Consider the following 20,586-nt stretch of genomic DNA (forward strand, 5'->3'; position numbering starts at 1 on the left):
TTATAGTCACTGAATGCAGGTAGTAGCTTTCCTAATACAAGCACCAAGTTTTTCTATTATTTGAGGGATAGCAAAGTTGAGGGTTATAGTCCCATTGATGCCCGGGTAAATTAGACTTAGGAGGAGTTACTCCCCTGAGGATCTTGTTGGAAAAGCAGATGTAGATCTTCTAAGGGCTCGCAGGTGTACGAAGGGTCATCTTGAACTTCAGGCTGCGGAGTGGAGCGTCTGTGACTTTCCTCAGTAGGTGTCCAAGGCTTCAGCCGAGTGTGATGAATCCATGAGTCAACCCCCACCGCCTTAAACTGCCACTGGGGTGAACAGAATAACCAAAAATGGTCCTTCCCAAGATGGGCCTAGACAGGGAGAGTCTGAGGGGAGAGACTTAACAAGCACCAAGTCTCCAGGGCGGAACACCTCTTTCCCTGTTTCCCTAGGGTGTCCTTCAGGCAAAGTCTTGAGAACCTGTTGGTACTTAGCCAAGGAGGTTATATCTTTTATTAGATCTGCTGTTTCCTTGTCTGATACAAGATCATTAGTAAGAAAGGGCTGTCCATAAAGCATCTCATAAGGACTGAGTCCTATTTTCTGAGGAGAGTTTCGAGCTCTCAAGAGTGCTATTGGTAATAGAGAAGGCCATGAGAGGTGGGTTTCCTGTGCCAGTTTCTTTAGGTGTCTCTTAGGAATGCCATTCATCTTTTCTACTTTCCCTGAGGACTGAGGCCTCCAAACACAGTGGAGATGATACTGTATCCCTAGAGCCTTGGAAATTCCTTGGGTCACTGCAGCTTTGAAGGCAGGACCATTATCGCTTTGAAGACAGTGAGGAAACCCAAATCTAGGAATTATCTCATTAATCAGGACTTTTATTGCTTCTTGGGCTTTGACTGTTCTACAGGGGAAAGCCTCAACCCAGGTTTCCACACAGACTAGCAGATATCGGTACCCCTGAGACTTAGGCATATGGGTGAAGTCCATTGGCTAGTCCCACCTGGGTAATGTCCATCTCGTTGTTCCCCAGGGGGAGCTTTGCAATGTGCCAAAGGATTATTTATCTGACATACTTCACATCCTTTGACTATGTGTTGGACAACCTTGAAGTGACCTTTGTCTGTAAATATAGATTTTGCCATCTGATGTGTATTCTCTATACCCACATGGAAGGGTTGATGCAGAGTTTTAAGTACTTTCCACTGGCCGGCAGCAGGTAGAAGCACTTTTCCCTCCTCAGTGGCTAACCATCCTGAAGGAAGAGGATTGTGTCCCTGGGAGATCGCCCACTCTACTTCTTCTGATGAGCATTGAGGTCTAGTTCCTTGGAGTGGGTTCTCCCATATTAAAGGTCCTTCCATAAATGCTTGTCTAGCTGCCCATTTCGCCCCTAGGTCGGCTCGGCGATTGCCCTCGGCTACCTTCTCACCCCCTCTCTGGTGGCCCCGACAGTGTAAGACTGCTACCTCTTTTGGTTCTTGGACAGCTTGTGATAAGTCTAAAATGTCCTTGTGGTATGTAGTGGGAGTTCCTGCAGAGGTTAGGAACGCTCTTTCCTTCCTTAGAGCAGCATGAGCATGCAAAACCAAGTAAGCATATTTGGAATCTGTATATACATTTTTTTTTCCTTTTCTTAATTTCAGAGCTTGGGTCAGGGCTATCAGTTCTGCCAGCTGGGCACTGGCACCAGGAGGAAGGGAATTGCTTTCAAGCACTGTTTGATCACTGACTACTGCATATCCTGCTTTTCAAACTCCATTTTCCATAAAGGAACTTCCATCAGTGTAAAGGTTAAGGTCAGGGTTGGCTAGAGGAGTACCTAAGAGTTCTTCTCGAGCGGCTTAGTTCTGAGCTATAATCTGCTGACAATCCTGCTGTGTGTCTGCTCCTATCAGGGAAGAAAGTAGCTGGGTAGAGGGCTGCACATGTGCGCAGCTGAAGTGCAGGCCCTTCGAGCATTAAGGCCTGATATTTGAGGAGACGATTGTCAGACAGCCATCAGCCTCCGTTAGAGGCCAGAATTCATCCACATCATGTGAAGTCCATACAGTTAGATCTTTTCCTGGCACTATTTTAACTGCCTCTGAGACCAGTATGGCCATCGCGGCTACAACTTGTAAGCAGTGTGGCCAGCCTTTTGCTACTGCATCAATTGCCTTGCTTAGGTATGCCACCGGTCGTGGTGTGGCTCCCCGAGTCTGGCTGAGAACGCTCAGTGCCACTTCTGACTTCCCTGTAACATATAGGGAGAAGTCATTCCTGTAGGAAGGCTTAGAGCTGGAGCCTGCAGTAGTGCCTGCTTCAGGGTCTGAAAGGTGCCTCAGCTATCGGGCCCCAGAGTACTAAATGGGTATTAGCTTTTTGTGTTTCCTTAATCAGAGTGTACAGAGGTTTTGCTATTTCACCGTATCTGGGAATCCACAATTGGCAAAAACCAGCTATTCCCAAGAATCCCCGTAACTGTTTTAAGGTCTTGGGTTGGGGGAAGCCCAGTATGGGTTGAAGACGTCCCTTATCTAGGGCCCGAGTGCCCTTAGTCAAGACCAACCCTAGGTATTTTGCCTCCTGCCTACAAAGTTGGGCCTTCAGTTTGGAAACTATATATCCACAGTTGGCAAGGAAGTTTAGGAGGTCCTGAGTGGCCTGCTGACACTGGGCTTCTGAGCTTGCCACCAAAAGTAAGTTTTCCAGATATTGAAGAACCTCAGCACCTGGATGTGAGAAACTACTAAGGTCCTGAGCTACAGCCTGGCTGAACAGGTGGGGCTGCCTCTAAAGCCCTGAGGTAACACTGTCCAGGTGAGCTGAGAACTCTGGTCTAAAGGCCCTTCAAAGGCAAACAGAAACTGAGAATCAGGATGAAGTGGTACACAGAAAACGGCATCTTTAAGGTCCAGAAATGTAAACCATTGTGCCTCTCCTCGTATTTGAGAGAGCAAGGTGTAAGGATTAGGTACCACTGAGCATAAAGGAATCACAGCTTCATTAATAAGTCTAAATCCTGCACCAGCCTCCATTGTCCATTAGGTTTCTGCACTCCGAACATTGGAGTATTAGAAGGGCTGTTACAGGACTTCACTAGACCCTGAGCTTTTAAGTCCCTTACAATATCCTGTAGTCCCTTTTTGGCTTCTGGTCTTGGGGGTACTGTCTTAGGCAAGGAAACGAGGTAGAATCCTTTAGCCTTATTTGAGTTGGGCATGCATTCTTTGCCCATCCAAATTGTCCGTCCTTTCCCCAAATGTTGGGATTAATCCCTTCTTGAAATAATGGGCATCAGAGAGGGATTTCCTCCCTAATGAGGTTCGTATAGATCATGGCTCCTGCTCTGGCCAGCAGGTCCCGCCCTAGTAAGGGAGTGGGTCTTTCTGGCACAATGAGGAAGGCATGGGAGAAAAGTATATCTCCCCAGTTACAGCTTAGGGGCTGGGAGAAATATCGGGAGGCTGCTCGTCCTAGGACTCCTCGGATGGTTACAGACTCAGAGGACAACTGTCCAGAACAGGAGAGTGAAACAGAGAAGGCCATGCCAGTGTCCAGGAGGAGATCCACTTCCTGGCCCTCTATGGGCAGCGTTACCCAGGACTCACTCAGGGTGATGATTCAAGCTGGCGCTTGCCCCAGGCACATTCAGTCCTGCCATTGGGTCATTTGGTTAGACACCTCAGGCCCTGAGAATCTTTGCCCCGGGAAAATGTGCTTTCTAGTGATTTCCTTGGCACAGCAGGCATGGATGAGGTGGTGGCCCAGTCCTCTGGGGACAGTTTCTTATAACGTCCCTTCAGACCACACTGGTAACAAGCTTTACTAGCCTGGCAGCTAGCCCGAGCCTTTCCCTCATTTGAGCCCCTGGAGTCTGCTGCCTGAGGGCCATGACTAAGGCCGCAGCCTTTCTCTGCTCTCTCCTGTTCCTTTCAGCCTGTTCCTCCTGGTCTCTATTATAAAACACCGAGGTTGCCTGGTTCAGCAATGATTCTACACTCTGTTCTGGTCCCAAGGCCAGCTTCTGAAGCTTCCTCCTGATATCTGCTGCTCACTGAGTAATAAACTTGTCCTTTAGTGTTAATTGACCCTCAATAGAGTCTGGTGACAGGGGAGTGTACTTTCTTAAAGCCTTTCAAAATCGCTCAAGGAAAGCTGTTGGGTTTTCTTCCCTTCCTTGAGTTACGGTGGACAACATTGCATAGTTCATGGGCTTCTTCCTAATTCGCCTTAATCCCTCAAGTGTACAGGTCAGGAAATGCTTACAGCTCCAGTCCCCCTGTTCTGAATCCAGATCCCAGCAAGGGTCCATGCCAGGGACTGCCTGTGTACCTGTGGGATATCTATCCTTATCCTCTGGTGTCATCAGTTTATGTGCCTGACTAAGGTACCAGGTGTCCCCAAACTCTTGAGCCGCTGCTAGATTGCTGGTTAGGGTTTGATTAAGCAAAAGCATGACATCCTTCCAGTCTAATTCTAAGGACTGGCCCAGGCCCTGCAGAATGTCTATGTACTTGTTTGGGTCATCTGAAGACTTTTCTAAGTCCACCTTAATTTGCTTTATGTCAGAAAGTGAGAAAGGGGTGTGCACCTTAGTTGGGCCAAATTCTCCTCCCACTGCCTGTAGGGTGCAGAGTTTGGGCATCCGGGTAACCTGAGATGCCCTGGCAGTCTTGGCCCTCCCTGGCTCCTGTTGGGGTACAGGAGCTGAGGCGCTCTGGTTGGTACTGGTGGAGATAGTTGCCACAGGGAGTCCCACATGTGGAGGTAGTCCTGAGGAGGGCTGAACAGGGTAGGGGGCACAGGCCTGACAGAGCTGAGGCTTATTCCTTAGGGAAAGAAAAGTTGCACCTAGGGGACCTCAAACAATTTACTCTCGCTTTTACAATACAGGTCTAATTGTAGAATAGTGTCATAATCTATACTTCCCTTTGGAGGCCAGGTTTTTCCACTCAGCAGGGGGTATTTTGGCCACTCTGTTCAACAGAGAAAGATGAGCTGCTTCTTCTTCAAAAGCCATGTATCAAATTGGTCCCAATTTTCCAGTATACATTTTAATGGGGACTTGAGCTTGGGAATAGAAGCACCTATGTGAAATTGAGCTCAAGGGATGCCCACATCCCCAGTTTAAAAAAATTATAGCTGCTTCAACCTGAGACATCCCCCAGCTAAAATGGGCACTGAAAGGAAACGTCTTTCAGTCAGTACCCCGAAATTTTGGGTGCCCAAGATGCATACATAACCTAATGAAGCCAGAGGAAAAGGATAGATATCCCACAGGTACACAGGCAGTCCCTGGCATGAACCCTCATTGGGATCTGGATTCAGAACAGGGGAACTGGAGCCATAAGTATTTCCTGACCTGTATACTTGAGAGATTAAGGCAAATTAGGAAAAAGCCCATGAACTGCGCAATGTTATCCACCATAATTCAAGGAAGGGAAAAAAACCCAACAGAGTTATTTGAATAATTGCCAGAGGCTTTAAGAAAGTACACTCCCCTATCACCAGACTCCATCCTATCAGAGGGCTTTCCATGTACTGGATTTGAATCAGGACCCACCAGTGTCATGGACTCACACCCACGGCCTGCATGACGTCCAGTGACCACCATAGAGGCATGGAAGGAAAGGAGCTATGGGATTGGGTGGTAATCGTACCAATGATCTCCAACGAGGCCAGTGAGGCTCAGGAGATGGGTACCAATATTTCCAGCAAAGGTCCAATTTTTGCAGGCCAATTTATAAAACTGCCTTAGAAGGGTAAGCTTCTAGGGAGGGGCCATTAGCACACACAATTCAAAGAAGCAGGCTGGGCCGCTGCAGCTGCCTCGCCCATTCAAGTGCCTTTTTTTGCCCTGCCTCCTGCTGAAGAAGAAAGTTTGCCACTTCCCCACTCAGGGACCCACGGCTGCCATGTTGCCTGGATCACGTGCACACCCTGGGCTACTCCCCCACCTGCTGCCCACACAGGGACCCGAATGTGCTGGCCGGTGAGCAAGTGAACCAGCAAAAGCATTTTCCCCACGGTGTTTCCTTAAGTGCTGCCGCTTTGCTCAGAGCCTCTGCGCCCAGCCAGAATGCACCTCGCTCTGCCCCACAGTTCTTCTCTCTGCCTGTCTGTGGCTTACCGCAGGGCTTGGCTGTGGGTGGCCCTAGTTCCCTATTCGGCCAGCAAGGAGTGAAAGGCCTGGGGGTGGGGGGTGCAGAGAGCACACCTGCTCCACCCTGCTGGTTTGGGAGCCCAAAACCTGTCCACGCCTTTGCACACCCGATTCTACCCCTGGCAGAAACAGACAGCGTTTTCTTGTCCCACCTGCCACAGGTTTTTTGCCCAGAGAAGCAGCTGAGAAACAGAGAGAGAGAGAGACAGCTTGGAAGAAAAGGTGCGCTTTTAGTTCTGGCTGGCCTGTGCTGTGACTTGGCAGCTCCAGTTCCCTGCAGCCCCACCTGGCTGAGAGTGCTTCAGGTGTTCTGAAAGAGACAGGACAGAAAGCAAGTGAGAAGGTTCCAATATTTTTACTTACCTCTCCGAAGTGTTTTCCTTCTTACACTCCTTTGCCCTATGTTGGGCGCCAGCTCTGTAACTGGATTTTTTTCTTGGGTGCTGGTGAGGCACAGCTCCCCCGAGATAATGCTGTGGGTTCTTGGTCTTCAACCTCTTAAAGAATAAGCGATGGGACCACTGCAGGTGTGCCGTATGCTGATAAAGGTAAATATCGGATCCTAGAAGTGCTGTAGCAAAGTGATTTTATTTAGGTAGAGAAGAGAGAAGGAAAGGAGAAGAAGAGAAAGATTTCCACAAAGATTGTGGACAGGGATTCCAGAGGGGACATCCGGCCAGGTGTGTGGATATGGACTTTTATCCTGGGAGGAACCTCCACCTTCTCCAAGATCCTGGGCCAATGAAAGGAGTTCCTTAGAACTTCCACTGGAGTGATTGACTTTTAGTTTCTTCCTGAGTCCTCGAAATTCAAACATAAACCGTTAAAACTCCCGGATGGAGATAGATGGGAGGGGGCATGGCACTGGGAAGTTCTTGCCCTTAAAACTATGCCCCACCATGGACCTGGAAAGAGAACACATTCCCTCAATAAGACATGCCTATATGCTTCCTGAAATCTTTGGGTAGCACATATTATGTGGCAAACTTTAAATATAAATATTTTCAAGTTCAGTAATTACTGTAGCCTTCAAACATCCCAAAGTATACATATTTTATGACTTAAATAAATTTTTCAAATATTTTCTACTTTGCTATAAAAGACTTGGAAATTTCAACTTCTGTTTGTTTTCTCCTGGGAATAACTGCAAAACCTCTGTATCACCTAGAATTGCCTAGATCAGTCAAGGAAAAATACCTAGATATCTGCTATATTCTTAGTGTCTTTTAAGTCAGCTTCTGAAAATAAACTCTGGAGAATATCTGTTTTCCCTAACGAGGCATTAAAGTGCCAGTTAGCCAGCAGGACTGACTCCCACAGATAAGCTTCTGCCTCTTAAGCACCAAAGTTTGTTTTGTTTTGGAGGTGGAGTCTCTCTCTTTGTTTCCCTGCCTAGAGTGGATCACAGCTCACTGTAACCTCAAACTCCTACCCTCAAGCAATTCTCCAGCCTCAGCCTCCTGAGTAGCTGAGAATACAGGCATGTGCCACCACACTCAGCTAATATTTTTTTATATTTTGTAGAGATGAGATCTCACTATATTGTCAAGGTCCTGAACTTCAGCCTCAAGAAATCTTCCACCTCAGCCTCCCAAAATGCTGGGATTATAGGTGTGAACCATTGCACCCAGCCAAGCACCAAGATACTGTGGGTGATAGGTACCACAGCAGTGCCCTGTGGAGATTTTTAACTGAAAATATTTATGTCAAACTATTACACAAGTATGCTCTGCCTTCATAGCCAAGTAAGCTTTATAATCCTCTGTTAATTTGCAACCTCAGACCCACCACTCATTGTTATTCCTTTCAGTTGCAAGAAAATGCCACTTCCTTGTTTAAGAGCAAAGGTGACATGAACACTGCTGTTTGGCTCTGCCCTTGTGGTTCTAGAAATGTTAACAGTCATCTGAAAGCACAGGTCTAAGTCATGAGGTTTAAACATGTAGCTCACTTTTATTGGGTACAGTTGAAGGGCATCTTTTAAATGTTAAATGACTACTTAGCAAAGTGGCTATTTCATGAAGAAATTAGGACTAAGTCCTCACCCTTAGTCATCCTAGTTGTGGCTGTTAGGAGTTAGGAAATGGTCAGCGCTGAGGGGCAGGCCTGCTGTTGGGTCATTCCCAATTTGGATATATGAACACCTTCTTACCTTCTGTGGTTAGTGCTAAATGTAAAATTGTCTCTAGCCTGCTAAATTATACAGACATACCTTTCGTGAATCTCCTAGGGAAGTGTTTATAGAGGCAATGCCAGGAATCTGCCTTGAAGAGAAGTAGAGGCATGACTAGCCTTGGGCTGTCGTAATGTCCAGCTACTGTGTCTCTAAGGACTTACCTGATAAGGAACCTACCTCATATATATATATGTAGAGAGAGTTATGAGGTAGATTTCTTATCAGGTAAATTCTTAGAGACACAGTAGCCGGACATTAAGTCATATGTGTTAGGTCATTAGCTGAATATTTATACATTCTCTTTTACTGCAGCTATATCTATATTTACAGTTTGTGTTTTCAGTGGATACTTCTCTCAGGTATCTTTCAATTCTGAGAAAAATAAGTCTGATCGTAAAGAGTATAGGGAACTGGGGATAGTCCAAGATTGTATGAAAATAAAACTCATTACAACTCTGGGATTTGTAATGGGAAGTCAGGTTTCCTAATGATCTGTGAAGATGTACGATTACTTCCAAGATGCTTTTTTCCATCTTTTAGTCCTGATTCGAGTCATAAACTCCACAGTTGGCTAGGCAAGAATATAAAAAACATGGGCTCATTTTGTTTTTCTGTCTCTAGACCAGTGAGATAGCACCATCTGATAGACACACATCAAGCCTATCAGCAGAGTATGTTCTTAGCCGAAGCCATTATATTTTCTACCTGATCACATCTCCTAGCTGAGCCAGCAGAAACTGATCAGGAGCCACTACATAGATCCCTGGAGGCGATGAGGAGCTGTGGACACACCCCACTGTCATCCAAGATCCTGTGTGCAGAGAAGTTGATAGAACAGATTACCTGGAGGACTGCAGGATCTGGGGCTGTCATTTCCCATAATTTTCCTGGATTGCAGAAATGCAGTCTCTGAGACAGCTCCACCCTACCAAGCCCTCAGGTCCTGTGGCAACCAGCAACAAACTACACATGGCTTGTAGCAGAATACATACCCTACTGTTCAGGACTGTGCAGGATAGAGGGAGCATGCAGCCTCCTGTTAGTCTAGTTCTTCCTTTCCTCCATTCAGTTGTAGGCATCTTCCTTTTTTATAAGGGAGAATAAAGACATATATACCACATTGTTCTTGCCTTCAAGAACTCAAGATCAGGTAAGGGAAATAGGCAAAATAGTATTTATTTCACTTTATACAGTTAAATTTTATATATTTTGTAAAAGTTTAAATCTTTTAAAATTATGTAGGTAGTATGTAAATAAATCAATTAAACTATAAGAGTGTGTGTGTGCCAGAGGGGTAGGAGTGATGCCTTGCAACCCCTCTTCTGAATGTTCATCACAGCCCCTCCTCACTGCTCTCTCTGCTGCTGGATGCCCCCTCTACTTTCAATCTATCCTGTAAGCTATGACCTTGTTTATAGAATTGGGTAAAAAGCCCACACAAAAAAAATCTGTCATTGAAGGATTTCCAAAGTATTATCACTCTGACTTTTCCAAGTAAGTTTCTCACATTTCCTCTAAGCTCATCAACTATGTCCCTAAATCAGCTGATTATTAATTATAAAGCATGCTTTAAAGCTCTGACCTTTGCCCAGTATGGTCTCCCACTCTACTTGGAATGTCTGCCATTCTCCCTCTCCACCATAGCTGGCATTCAAAATCCTACCCAAGTAGAATTCTATTTCAAAATAGAGTACAAATAATGCTGCCCTCTTCTCCCAAAACTTTCCCCAATGACAACAATGAGAAACAGAAATGCAAATTTCTCCTTTGGCAAAACTAGAGGGCATCTCTAAGTAAAAGTCTCAAAACATAATGAAGGGCTGTCAATGCAATGATAGTCAAACAGAATGTGAGAATATCTTCAAAGTCCTCCTGTGGGCTCTAGTTAGCTGTTCCCCTTCTTAACCGACTAACACGTGAAAGCAAACATCTCAGATGAGAAGGGTGCATTTGGGAATGTAGGTGCAAGTCCCGAACAAAGCTGATGATACATAATTCTCCAAAAATAGGTGACTATTCTGAGAGGCAAGACCAAAAAACTGTTTAGATCCATGAGAAGCAAGTGCCTTGGTATCAGGAGTTTCTTTGGACCTGATTTGTCTCCAAGATAATGCAGGGGAAGAAGAATCAAATGTGAAGTCACATATACAAGCTCTATTTGAAGGGAAGGGTCTTCCTGAGGAACTCTACAATCACTGTCTTCATTGGGTTGGAAGAAGTAAAGCCCCAGAAAAGTAACTCACACAACACTTAGCGTCACAGGAGAATTCCTGTATGTTCTAGAACATAGGTGTGTCCTCTCCCCACACAGAACTCCTAAAAATATCTTTCCCATGAAGCATCACATTACCCAAATGATCTTAAATGTCTATATAGTAATAGTTAAACAAAAAGGGGAGAGGACAAATATTTAGAAACATGATGTGGAAAAACAAATGGCAGATGAAGTATATTCACTAGACATGTTTCCATGGAGCAGATGAAAAATTACACTAAATATCAAACTACAAAGTTAACATTTTGATGAAGCAATTACCTCCACAAAATAAGAACACAAAGAAGATGTGCAAGAACTCATGATAAAAATAGCAAGAAAGTAAATTAAAAATAAGCTAGCAGAGCTAAGGGGAGAAGTGGAAGGGGCCCTCTGTGGGAAACGGTTGAAGCTCCGCCTGAGCAACTGCAGACAAGTAGAATGAAATTATTATTTATATCAGAAGTCAGTCATGTAAATTTATTTCTAGGTTCAGCATTATGATTGCCAGGATCTGTGACATGCTCTACTTGAATCCTCACCTGGCTGCCCTGTGTCTTCTGTATTCCATTTTTGTCTGGTTTCATCAGTGCCACTAGATCTTGTTGGATGACTGCTGGTTTCTCTTTCATCTTCAGCTTTGACATGGGACCTCCTGGTTCTGTTTTGTTTCTATCTCTTATTTCCTCTCATTAGTAGCATCTCATTTCATGTCATCCTTTAGGCAGCATTTGTTGAGGGTCAGGCCAGCCAGGTACTCTGGTAGGTACTAGGGATATGGTGGTAAGAAAATCAGACATATCCCTACTGTCATAGTGCTTATAGTTTAATGAAGTAAACAAATATATATATTCAGAATTATATTGTTGGGGGTGGTGGCTGTTAAGGAAAACATTTTTTAAAAACAAAGAATTCACCATTTAAGTTGTCAGTACTTCTCAGTTTAAGTGAAGCAACCAGGTCACCTAAGAGCAGATGTTCTTTGTTTTGGAAGAATCTTCTGAGAAGTCCTTCTTGTCTGTATAAACTGTAAAAGCAGAAAGCCCCTCCTGCCTAGGAGAAGTTGTCATAGGAACTTGGCTGGATTGGCTTGGCTTGATTAGGCTGCACCACCTAAGCTTTTGGAATGCAGACCTCTGAGGGCTCTGGGAAGAAGCTGAGCAGACATGAATAAAGGCCAAAGAGATGTCTTCCCCTTCCCCCAAAATCTTCTGTGCTGAGTGCGGTGAGGTTCCAACTTTTCAGATGACCTTGCAAATAATTTTAAAAATCTGTGTGTTCTTTTGCTCGTTTTAAAGTTGACATGTAAAATTCTCATCATAAATTTAAATAGAAAGGATTTGTATTCATGGTATGTTATAAATACTGGTATTTTAAACTAAAATATGTATCACTTTTGAAGATGCCCAATGGGACAGAAATATATCAATGATTTGACACTCACTGTTAAATGTCCATTATTTAAAATTCTGCAGCCTAAGTGTGATATTGCACAAGTACTACTTAGATTAAACTATAACCCAGGTAAGCTAGATGTTAATAAAACTACTGAGAAAAAAGTATTAGGTTAAGAGAGGCTTTATTTCTGTGAGCAGTCTGCACACCAGGGAGATGCAGCCTTCAATAAAAAACAAAGATGTCCTCCGCCAAAACAAAGAGGTGGGTGTCCTTTACAGAAAAAAATTGTTGGCTGGGTGTGGTGGCTCATGCCTGTAATCCCAGCACTTTGAAAGGCTGAGGTGGGAGTATCACCTAAGCCCAGGAGTTCAAGACCAGCCTGGGCAACATGGCAAGACCTCCTCTTGACAAAATTTTTAAAAATTAGCTGAGTGTAGTGGTGCATGCCTATAGTCCTAGCTACTTGGGAGGTTGAGGAAAGATTGCTTGAAGCTCAGGAGGTAAAGCCTGTAATGAGCTGTGATCACACTACTGCATGGTACCCTTAGGCTGCATTAAATCTATAAAATAATATTCCTCTTTCTTCAGCAATAAATTAACTAGCTTACTTAACTTTTTGCTTCATAAGCTTTTAATTTTTAAAAATGTTTTGACTTTGTTGTAATAGTTTAAAACACAAGGCCAGGTACGGTGACTCACATCTGTAATTCTAGCACTTTGGGAGGCCGAAACACGATGATCACTTGAGCCCAGGAGTTCGAGACCAGCCTGAGTAATATAGTGAGATCTTGTCTCTACAAAAAATTAAAAAATTATTAGCTGAGCATGGTAACACACAAGTGTAATTCCGACTACTCAGGAGACTGAGGTGGAAGGATCGCTTGAACCTGGAAGGGAGAGGCTGCAGTGAGCCAAAATCATGCTACTGCACTTCAACCTGGGTGACAGAGTGAGATCCTATCTTGAATAAATAAATAAATAAAATAAAATAAAAACACATTGTAAAGCTGTACAAAAAGATTTTCTTTCTTTGTATCCTTACTCTATAAGCTTTTTTCTATTTAATTTTTTTAACTTTTTGATAAAAACTAAGATACAAACACACACATGAGCCTAGATTACACAGGCTCAGTAGCACCAATATCATTGTCTTCCAGTTCCACACCCTGTGCCACTGGAAGGTCGTCAGGGGCAATGACAGGCATGGAGCTGTCATCTCCCATTATAACAATGCCTTCTGGAATACTCCCAGGAGGACCTGCCTGAGGCTGCCTTACGGTTAACTTTTTTTTTAATTCTTAAAAATAGAGACAGGGTCTGGCTTTGTTGCCCACACTGGTCTCAAACTCCAGGGCTCAAGCAATCCTCCCGCTTCAGACTCCCAAAGTGCTGGGATTATAGGTGTGAGCATGGCTAACTTTTTTTTAAGGTACTTCTACTTATAAAAATAGAGAACATTCTAAAACAATAAAAAATATAGTATGGTAATTTTTTATTTTTACATAGAAATAAAAATAAAATTCTAAGCCCACCAACCAACTGAACAGATCCCCTCTTGACCAAGAGGACCCCAAAGAAACCTTAAAACTGAGTTCCTGGCCATGATGGGATGGGAGGCCGGACACACCTTGTTATGCCCTCTCACTAATGCTTTAACAGAAACCAGTCTTTTTAAAAGGCTTGGCCACTGATGTCAACCAATGGCTTGCTGCTGCTCCTCCCTTTCGCCGTTTTGACACAACTGACCAGCATTTCTGATAAAAGACCATCGACCGTGAAGTGGTTCTGGTTAGTTTACAGAGGTTGGGTACAGTGAGAGTTTTCATGTCCTCTGCTTCACCTTTTGATGTCAGAGGGCCAAAAACTCCAAACTTGGATCATGCTAACACCACCATTTTTCACATCTGCCACCCATGAAGCTCAGCTGTGCATGTGCACATTTCTCTTTTTATAAATATTCATAGGCTGTTAAATACATATATTCAGCCACCTGGCTCAGCATAAGTTCCTGTTCCTTTTGCCTCTCCTTTCGAAGTGCCGGTTTCTGGCTTCTGGCCAGAGGTCACACTTCCCAACTTGTCCGAATGGCCCCTTGCAGGCTGCAACCTTTTAAGAGCAATAAAGCTTGCCTTTCCAAATGTATTAACCTTATCATTCTTCAGTTGACAATACAAACCAGTAACATAGTCACTTATTATCATTAGGAAGTATTACATTAGGAAGTATTATATGCCATACATAATTACATGCGATACATAACTGGCAGTGCAGTAGGTTTGTTTACACCAGCATCACCACAAACATGTGAGTAACGCATTGTGCACATATATGATGGCTATGAAGTCACCAAGCAATTGGAATTTTCTAGCTCCATTATAATCTTATGGGACCACCATTATATATGGGGTCTACAATTGACTGTAGTTGGGAACCAGTTGACCCTGAGAAATTGATTATAATTGGAAACCAACTGACTCTGAGAAGGATTGGTTGCTCTGGTCTTTGAGCTATGACTGATTCCAACACAGTACACAGAATTGCTCCTTTGTTTGAGGCTCTGAGGCCTTCCAGTGAAGTGAACTAAATAGAGTTAATGCGAGGAATTTGATGCCAGGTGGTGCCCGAGGGCAGATATATTTTGGAAAGAGTTCTTAGAGGATAATATAAAAATTGGTTCCTTTGAAACTACCTGGGCCTGTTGCCCTGAGAAAGTCTTCTGTTTACCTAGAATTCCCATTTCCCAGTTTGAAGACTGGTGGTTTATTTAGCTCCCCCTTGAATCTGGCAAAGACTCTGGGGGAGAAATTTGTGTTGCAGACTAAAGGTGGAGGCTGGGTGAGGTGGGGAGGATTAAACCAGAGGGAAATAATTTAAGCTATAGATAAAAATGACTTATTGGGGTCCCAGATAGACCATGAACTAGGGAAGGCACCTAGGATACTTTGGCCTGAGCTCACAGCCAACCAGTGAGCATCCTGCTTAGAGCCTTCTCAGCATCCTTCTCATACAGGATAATTGGAAACATCCAGGGAGAGGAAGGCAGGGAAGGGTCAACAACTCAACTCCTTTCTTCCCCCACTCTTTTTTTTCAGTTTTTATTTTAGTTGTGGCAAAAAAAATAAGGAATTAAAATACAATCTCCTTAAATATTCTCCTTAACTCTCTTAAATTTGTAGTTGAAATGGACTCCTGTAACACAAGATGAATTAGCAAGAAAAAACCAGCAAGTTAATCAATTAGTTAATTAATTAATTAATTTCAAGACAGGATTTCACTCTAGTGCCCAGACTGGAGTGCAGTGGCAAGACCATGGTTCACTGCAACCTCTGCCTCCCAGATTCAAGCGATCTTCCCACCTCAGCCTCCTAAGTAGCTGGGACTACAGGCATGCACCACCATGCCAGGCTAATATTGTGTTTTTTTTTTAAGAAATGGAGTCTTGCTATATTGCTCAGGCTGATCTCAAACTACTGAGCTCAAGCAATCCACCCACCAAAGTGCTGAATTACAGGTGTGAGCCACTGCACCTGGCCAGCAAGTGTATTAACTAAAGTGTACAGTGCACACCATGTGGGAGTACTCTCAGTGAAAGATAACTCAAAGTGGTAGCTTAGAACTATGAGCATCATATCTTCAACAACAAAGAACAATACATTTTATAGAAGTGACAGGACATAGCAAAGCAGTTTTAGATTTTCAAAGGCAAGAAACTGTAGCAAGATAAATCTGTGGGAATACACTAGGCCAGGTGTGGTGGCTCAAGCCTGTAATCCCAGCACTTTGGGAGGCCAAGACACGTGGATCATGAGGTCAGCAGTTCAAGACCAGCCTGGCCAAGATGGTGAAATCCTGTCTTTACTGAAAAAAAAAAAAAAAAAAAAAAAAAAAAAAAAAAAAAAAAAAAAAAAAAAAAAATTAGCTGGGGGTGGTGGCACGCAGCTGTAATCCCAGCTACTTGAATTGCTTAAACCCAGGAGGCAGAGGTTTCAGTGAGCTAGATGGTGCCACTGCATTCCAGCCTGGGTGACAGAGTGAGACTTCACTCAAAAAAGAAAAAAAATATGTATTCACCGAGTAGAACACAAATATCTTACCAGGACATCCTGATGCAAAAATCCTCAATAAAATACTGGGAAACGGAATCTAACAGCAATCACATCAAAAAGCTTATCCATCATTATCAAGTTGGCTTCATCCCAAGGATGCAAGGCTGGTTCAACATATGCAAATCTATAAACGTAATCCATTACATAAACAGAACCAAAGACAAAACCACATGATTATCTCAATAGATGCAGAGAAGACTTTTGACAAAATTCAAGAGTGCTTTATGCTGAAAATTCTCGATAAACTAGGTATTGATGAAACGTATCTGGAAATAATAGGAGCTATTTATGACAAACCGACAGCCAATATTAAACTAAATGGGCAAAAACTGAAAGCATTCCCTTTGAAAACCAGCACAAGACAAGGATGCCCTCTCTCACCACTCCTATTTAATATAATATTGGAAGTACTGGACAGGGTAATCAGGCAAGAAAAAGAAATAAAGAGTATTCACTTAGGAAAAGAGGAAGTCAAATTGTCTCTATTTGCAGACGACATGATTGTATATTTAGAAGACCCCATCGTCTCAGCCCAAAATCTCCTTAAGCTGAAAAGCAACTTCAGCAAAGTCTCAGGATACAAAATCAATGTGCAGAAATCACAAGCATTCCTATGCACCATTAACAGACAAACAGAGAGCCGAATCATGAGTGAACTCCGATTCACAATTGCTACAAAGAGAATAAAATACCTAGGAATACAACTAACCAGGGATGTGAAGGACCTTTTCAAGGAGAACTATAAACCACTGCTCAGGGAAATAAGAGAGGACACAAACAGATGGACAAACATTCTATGCTCATGGTTAGGAAGAATCAATATTGTGAAAATGGCCATACTGCACAAAGTAATTTATAGATTTAATGCTATCCCCATCAGCTACCGTTGACTTTCTTCACGGAATTGGAAACAAACACCTTAAATTTCATATGGAACCAAAAAAACAGCCTGGATCACAAAGACAATCCTAAGCAAAAAAAAAAGAAAGCTGGAGGCATCACACTGTCTGATTTCAAACTATACAAGGCTATGGTAATCAAAACAGCATGGTACTGGTACCAAAACAGAGATATAGACCAATGGAACAGAACAGAGGCCTCAAAAATAACACCACACATCTACAACCATCTGATCTTTGACAAACCTGACAAAAACAAGCAATGGGGAAAGGATTCCCTGTTTAATAAATGGTGTTGGGAAAACTGGCTAGCCATATGCAGAAAGCTGAAACTGGATCTGTTCCTTACACCTTATACAAAAATTAACTCCGGATGGATTAAAGATTTAAACATAATACCTAACACCGTAAAAACCCTAGAAGAAAACCTAGGCAATACCATTCAGGACATAGGCATGGGCAAGGACTTCATGACTAAAACACCGAAAGCAATGGCAACAAAAGCCAAAATTGACAAATGGAATCTAATTAAACTTAAGAGCTTCTGTACAGCAAAAGAAACTATTATTAGAGTGAACTGGCAACCAACAGAATGGGAAAAAATTTTTGCAATCTACTCATCTGACAAAGGGCTAATATCCAGAATCCACAAGGAACTTAAACAAATTTACAAGAAGAAAACAAACAACCCCATCAAAAAGTGGGCAAAGGATATGTACAAACACTTCTCAAAAGAAGACATCTATGCAGCCAACAAACATATGAAAAAAAGCTCATTATCACTGGTCATGAGAGAAACGAAAATCCAAACCACATTGAGAAATCATCTCACACCAGTTAGAACGGCAATCATTAAAAAATCGGAGACAACAGATGCTGGAGAGGCTGCAGAGAAATAGGAATGTTTTTGCACTGTTGGTGGGAGTGCAAATTCAACCATTGTGGAAGACAGTGGGGCGAGTCCTCAAGGATCCAGAACTAGAAATATCATTTGACCCAGCAATTCCATTACTGGGTATATACCCAAAGGATTGTAAATCATTCTATTATAAAGATACATGCACACATATGTTTATTGCAGCACTGTTTACAATAACAAAGACTTGGAACCAACCCAAATGCACATCAATGTTAGGCTGGATAAAGAAAATGTGGTACGTATACACTGTAAAATACTATGCAGCCATAAAAAAGGATGAGTTCATGTCCTTTGCAGGGACATGGTTAAAGCTAGAAACCATCATTCTCAGCAAACTGAGAAAAGAACATACAACCAAACACCGCATGTTCTCACTCATAAGTGGATGTTTAACAATGAGAACACATGGACACAGGGAGGGGAACATCACACACCAGGACTTGTCTGGGGCAGGGAGTTAGGGGAGGGATAGCATGCAGGTGGAGGAGCTAGGGGAGGGATAGCATTAGGAGAAATAGTTACCATAGATGACAGGGTAATGAATGGAGCAAACCACCATGGCACATGTATACACCTGCACGTTCTGCACATGAACCCCAGAACTTAAAGTATAATAATAATAATTTAAAAATCTGTGGGAATACGCTAACAGAAATGGCTTTTTTTTGTAGATTATTTTGGTACTATTTTGGGCTGATAAGAGCTGTCTCCAGTAAAGTAGACTTTATATCCTAACTTTAGGCAGAAAAGCAGATGGATAGAGTTTTTTTTGTTTGTTTGTTTGTTTGTTTGCTACTTCTTAACTGCCTTTAATTAAAAAATATTTATGCTAAAGAGGAGTATTTTGGGGTGATGTATTTTGGTTTCCTTCAAACATCAATAAAATTTACCATCTTAACTATTTTTAAGTGTACAATTCAGTGGTATTAAATACATTCATTCTATTGAGCAACTGTCATAATTCTTTTTGTCTTGAAAAGATGAAAACTGAAACTTTAGGTCAGGCTCACACCTGTAATCCCAGCATTTTGGGAGGCCAAGGAGGGATTGCTGGGGTCCCAGAGTTCCAGACCAGCTTAGGCAATATGGTGAAAACCCATCACTACAAAAAATAATAATTAAAAAATTAGCCAGGCATGGTGGTGCCTGCCTGTAGCCTCTGCTACTTTGGGGACTGAGGTGGGAAAATCACTTGAAGCTGGGGAGATTGAGGCCACAAGGAGCCATGATCGTGCTACTGCACTCCAGTCTGGGTGACAGAGTGAAACTGTCAAAAAAAAAAAAAAAAAAAGAGGAAAAGAATACTGAAATTCATACCCATTCCCCTTTCCCCCAACCCCAAGATAGCCACCTTTCTACTTTCTATCTCTGTGAGTTTGACTACTCTAAGTACCTCTCATGTAATTGGAATCAGAAGGTGTATGTCTTTTTGTGACTGGGTTATTTTACTTAGCATAGTGTCCTTGAGATTCACCTTTGTAGCACATGTTAGAATTTCCTTCCTTCCTTTTTAAGGCTGAATAATATTCCATTGTGTCTATATCTCATTTTGCTTATCCATTCATCTGAAAACAAACACTTCAGTTGCTTTTCTCTTTTGTTTCTTGTGAATAATGCTGCCATGAACTTTGATGTTCAAAGAGCTCTTTGAGACCTTGTTTTCAGTTCTTTTGGATATATACCCAGAAGTGGAATTGCTGGATCATATGGCAATTTTATTTTTAATTTTTTGAAGAATTGCCATACTGTTTTCATACCAGTTTACATTCCCACCAACAGCACAAAAGGATTCCAATAACTCCACATCCTCTCCAACACTTATTTTCTGTTTTTTTGATAGTAGCCATGAGGTGGCATCTCATTGCAGATTGATTTGCATTTTCCTAATGGTCAGTGATATCGAACATCTTTTCATGTGCTTAGTGGACATATATGTATATCCTCTTTGGATAAATGTCTATAAAATTTCTCTGCCCGTTTTTGAATCAGCTTGTTTGCTTTTTTTGTTTTTGAGTTTTAGGTGAGTTCTCTATATACACTGGATATTAATTCCTTATTAGATATACAGTTTGCCAGAATTTTCTCCCATCCTGTGGATTGCCTTTTTACTCTGTTGATAGTGTCTTTTGAAGCACAAAGTTTTCAAAATTCCATGAAATCCAATTTCTTTTTTTTTTCTTTTTTTCCTGTTCCTTTGATATCATGTCCAAAAAATCATTGCCAGCTAGTTGTGGTGGCTCACACCTGTAATCCCAGCACTTTGGGAGGCTGAGGCAGCAGATCACTTGAGGTCAGGAGTTAAAGACCAGCCTGGCCAACATGGTGAAACCTTGTCTCTACTTAAAATACAAAAATTAGCCAGGCATGGTGGCGCATGCCTGTAATCCGAGCTACACTGGAGGGTGAGGTGTGAGAATCACTGGAACTGGGGAGGTGGAGATTGCTGTGAGCAGAGATTGAGCCACTGCACTCCAAACTGGATAACAGAGCAAGACTCTGTCTCAGAAAAATATATCATTGCTAAATTCAAAGTCATGAAGCTTTTGCCTTATGTTTTTCTTCTAGTTTTAGGTCTTACATTTAGGTCTTTGATTAATTTTGAGTTATTTTTCTGTATGGTGTTAGGTAAGGTCCAATTTCATTCTTTCGTGTGTGGATATTCAGTCTTCCCAAACCATTTGTTGAAAAGACTGTTCTT

Source organism: Cebus imitator, unplaced genomic scaffold (genome assembly GCF_001604975.1).
Source record: "Cebus imitator isolate Cc_AM_T3 unplaced genomic scaffold, Cebus_imitator-1.0 Scaffold50, whole genome shotgun sequence".
NCBI classification, from domain to species: domain Eukaryota; kingdom Metazoa; phylum Chordata; class Mammalia; order Primates; family Cebidae; genus Cebus; species Cebus imitator.